This window comes from Pinus tabuliformis, chromosome 3_2 (assembly GCF_031772625.1).
Source record: "Pinus tabuliformis cultivar Carrire ecotype Pingquan chromosome 3_2, CPIR1, whole genome shotgun sequence".
Taxonomy (NCBI): Eukaryota; Viridiplantae; Streptophyta; class Pinopsida; order Pinales; family Pinaceae; genus Pinus; species Pinus tabuliformis.
In genome coordinates, this window is record NC_142302.1 from 280,740,947 (window position 1) to 280,745,716 (window position 4,770).

General features: G+C 38.1%; 1 pseudogene; it reads left to right on the plus strand.

Moving 5' to 3' along the window:
- The first annotated feature begins 1,255 nt into the window (after nt 1-1,255).
- On the plus strand, nt 1,256-2,521 carry LOC149180719 (serine hydroxymethyltransferase, mitochondrial pseudogene; annotated as a pseudogene).
- The last annotated feature ends 2,249 nt before the right edge of the window (nt 2,522-4,770 follow it).

Genomic DNA, 4,770 nt, shown 5'->3' on the forward strand with positions numbered 1-4,770 from the left:
TTATGCTTTAGTCATTGATCCACAGGTGGTGTATCTATCACCTCAACTGGCCTTTGATATTGGGTTACATTTAGCATGCCTGAAAACCCTCATAGGACGTGCATCTATTTTCTAGAAGCAAAAAGAGCATTTCAGCGATGGTGTTGGTTATAGTTGGATTGATGGTTTGAAAGAGCACGCTGCAAATCATGTTACTAATATGATGATGACAAATGAAAAATACATTACCCTGAGAACATACCCACGACAAAGGAGGCTCGACCGGGAGAATTTCAAATTGTAGATATTGATTTTCTTAATACAACTGCAATTTCCAGCATGCAAAACATAAATACTATGTTATTTGAGGGCGCAACATCATGTGTTATAAAAATGTGAGATATTTCGCGGTGAAATATTATGTTATAAAGGATACGCACAGATGTTTATTGTAATGATTTAAGGGAAGCTATCTGCCGAGTATCAGGCACTGTCTTTGATAAATCTTCTTATTCCAGATGGACAGGGCATTCACATTGCGGGTTTCTCCAGATGATTATCAAGAATATAAATAAATGGGACGTGGATATAAGCCGAAAATTGTTCAGCTTGCTAGTGACACGGCATCAATGCAAATTGCAGATAAAGAAAACCGTGCAGCATTTGGTAATGTTACAGCGCTTCAACCGCATTTTGTTTTATTCTTTGATTGTTCCGAGCAAGAGATGTGAGGTGGCTTATGAATAGGAATTAAGGCCAAGCTGATGACAATTGGAAAGGGAGATTATAAAGCAAATTTCAACAGCTGGTGGCGTGAAGGGAGACATTCAAGGGCTAATATTTATGTGTGATTCGAAAATAACGGAGGACTGTTTCCATTATTATGTTTCTGTTTCCGTTATCGTGCTTTTGGGTTCCTCTAAGGCGTTGGCGTGGCTTCATGGTTGAATGCCTGTTATATTGGGGACAGAGGGCATTTGATATTTGGAGTTGCAGGGGTGCAAAGCATTGCTATGGAAATAGCGACCATGCGAAAAATCTCCAGTTCACCCTTGTTTAGGTCCGGATCGGCTATGTTATAAAGAGCTCTGTAATCTACTGTTGCTCTTTCCAACGAGGCCGACTACTCTCGTCTCGAAAAACAAAAGTCCCATGTCATTTGTCCAAAGCAGCTGAATGCTCCACTGGAGGAGGTCGATCCCGAGATTGCGAATATCATAGAACTTGAAAAAATCGATAATGGAAGGGTATTGAACTTATCCCTTCAGAGAACTTTACTTCATTATCAGTCATGTAGGCTGTAGGATCAGTCATGACCAATAAATACAGTGAAGGCTATCCTGGTGCAAGATACTATGGAGGAAATGAATTCATTGACATGGCAGAGTCGTTATGTCAGAAAAGAGCATTGGAAGCATTTGGTTTGGATCCAGATAAATGGGGAGTTAATGTATAACCCTTGTCAGGCTCTCCGGCTAATTTTCAAGTTTACACTGCTTTGTTGAAGCCCCATAATCGTATCATGACACTTGATCTTCCACATGGTGGTCATCTGTCTCATGGTTACCAGACCGATACTAAAAAGATCTCAGCAGTTTCAATTTTTTTTGAAACAATGCCTTATAGATTGGATGAATCTACAGGCTATATTGATTATGTCCAGCTGGAGAAGAGTGTAGTCCTATTCAGGCCTAAACTTATGATTGCTGGTGCTAGTGCTTATGCACGCCATTATGACTATGCTCAGATGCGCAAGGTTTGTGACAAGCAAAAAGTTGTGTTGTTGGCGGACATGGCACACATAAGTGGACTTGTTGCAGCTGGTGTAGTTCCATCTCCTTTTGAGTTTGCAGATGTAGTGACCACTACTACACACAAGTCACTCCGTGGTCTTCGTGGTGCAATGATATTTTATAGAAAGGGCATCAAAGAAATTAACAAGCAGGGGCAAGAGGTTAAGTATGATTATGAGAAAAATATTAATGCAGCTGTGTTTCCTGGTCTTCAAGGTGGTCCTCACAATCATACCATAACTGGCTTAGCTGTTGCTCTTAAGCAGGCAACTACCTCAGAGTATAAAGCACATCAAGGAGAAGGGCTTCGAAACAATTTTCTTTCTCACATTCGGGCAGTGGATGGAATTTTTCATGTTTGTAGGGCATTTGACGATTCAGATGTTATTTACGTAGAGGATATTGTTGACCCTGTAAGGGATTTAGAAGTGATAACTGAAGAGCTACGTTTAAGGAATCTTGAGTTAATGGAAAGAAGGATGGAAGACCTTGAAAAGTCCATGAAGCGGAGCAATGATAAGCAGTTAAAAATAGGAATGGAGTGATGCACAAAGGTCAAGGCATGGCTTGAGGAAGGAAAAGATGTTAGACTTAGTGATTGGAAAGCTGCTGATGTTGAGATGCAGAATACATTTCAGTTATTGAGTGCGAAACCTGTTGTTTACTTGGTGAATATGACTGAAAAGGACTATCAAAGAAAGAAGAATAAATGTCTACCAAAAATACATTCTTAGGTTCAGGGGCATGGAGGTGAACCCATTATTCCTTTCAGTGGTGTTCTAGAGCAGAAACTTGCAGTATGCCCCCGGATGAAGCTGAAAGAGGTAATGAAATTTGAGGATTTGAAGGAATTGGGTAGTGAATCAGCTGTCAAGGCTGCCGGCAAGTACAGACAAGAGGGAAAGACGTATGTGGTGCAAGATGGTAACATTATTCTTTTAAAATTTAATGTCTCTGGCGGGAAGAAATGATTTACCATAAGGTGGTTTTTGCAATCATTTAATATCATTTTCTGTGCAATAATAGCAGGGGCACAATTTAAGTTTTTATTAGATTGAATTAAGATTCATGCTCAGCTAATATGTACCACCTGCAGCCATAAGTAATAAAGGCTTTGATATCCAAAAGGTGAACCTTATGCAGCAGGAGAATGATTTGACTGTAAGGATGACATTGCATACCCTGAGGATTGAAGAATAAACTTCAAGGTCATGTGTCTACAACATGCAAGTATATTGCTTGTTCTGTGCTGGAAAATGATAGTCAAAGATTCAGCTGAGGAGATCATTAATAAATGTAGCACAGTGTTAGCAGAAAACCAGTGAGGAGGACTGTGTTTTTAAATCACACAGCAGTTTCGTAGCGCGCTACGAAACTGCTGTAGGTGATGTTTTCAATGCAAAATGAACAGTTTGACCGGGAATGTTAGAGGAGAGACACCTGTACATCAACGCAGAATACAGCTCATCTGGAGACATGGTATGGTATTTGGTAGCAGCGTTCAAATACTTTGAGTTATTAAAGATTTGGGAGCATACTGCTACACTTTCGGAGAATGTTGGGAGACAGAGACCGTTAAAATAGAGCACATCTTTTGGTAAATTAATGAGCCATCAGCGCTTTCAAGCATCCAAAGTCAGCATTCATTACATCCGTAGCTCAGCCATCTCAGCCTAACTGAAGGAGGACAGCTGTCAAAGATCCGAGAAGAATAAAGCATACGAGGAGAATGGAATTAGTGTTTTAATTTGATTAGGATTGGGTGCAATTACAGTTCAGCACTTTGTAATTAATGCATTAGTTAAATAGCATGTAGGAGTAGTTAATAGGGCCTTCGAGCTCCCTCTAGAAAGGGAGGAATGTATTCCTATAAATGGAGGAAATTAGGATGTAATAGGGGTTGGACAATTTATACAAAAACAGAGTTATTTGGGCCAATGTAAGACTTGTTACAGTAATAGTAAAACAGTGGTTATTTCTTCTCAAGATTCTCAATGGATTATTTTGTTCAAATATGATGGTGGTGTTTTATCTTATATGTTCTTGTACAGCCTTGTTATAACATAATCACTCAGAATTCATTTCTAATGCTCTGACTTCCTGTATGTTTGGCAAGCTGTGGTTTGTGTGAAATATGTTTGAACATCTAATGCAAAGAGCCTTGACTTCCATGAAATGACTGTGCTTTTGTTTATTAAATGTGTAAGACTCCATAGCCCAATGAAGACCAATTTGATATGTGTTCAACCAGCTGTTGTTCTCATGAATGAGTGAAGAGTTAGCCATCTTTTGTTGTGATTGATTTCTATTATAAGTCTGTGAGAGAGCCCTCTCTGACTAGGAAGGCTAATTCCTAGTCTAAAGTCTGGTTGAAAGAGTTACATAAAATCTTACTTGGTTGCAGCCCTTAGTAGTGATTTTGTGATAGCACCTTACAAGAGATGGATTCAAAAATATTCCAATGACAAAATAAATACCTTGGGATCATCAATTACTTTGAATTAAATAATTAATTAACCAAAATGAAGCAATTCAATCGCACATAACTTCATAAGCAAAATGATCAATTTTGACAATTTTAACTATTGAAAGTGAAAGGAATATCAAGCTCCTTTACAGGAGGTCAATTCATAATATTTCTTATCAATCATAACAATAGCCAAATCTCTCAAATGATAAATAAATAACAAATAAACAAAATGAAATTGCAGCAAACTTAAAACACATACCATACAATTAAATACAAGTGCACATGCTTGGCAAATGGGGGCCTTCCATGCTTTGCTTGCACACTTAAGTTGAAAACTAGCTAAAAGAACTTGAAGAATAGACTAAACATCATCCATTAATTATAGTAGAGATATAAGAAACTTGGAATCAACTCTCTTTACTAAATTGCAAAAGTATTCAAACTTAACATAGCATAGTATATGTCTTCCTTTCTCAAATGCCACATATTTATACAAGAGTTTTTGTAAAAAAATGACTAAAAATATTC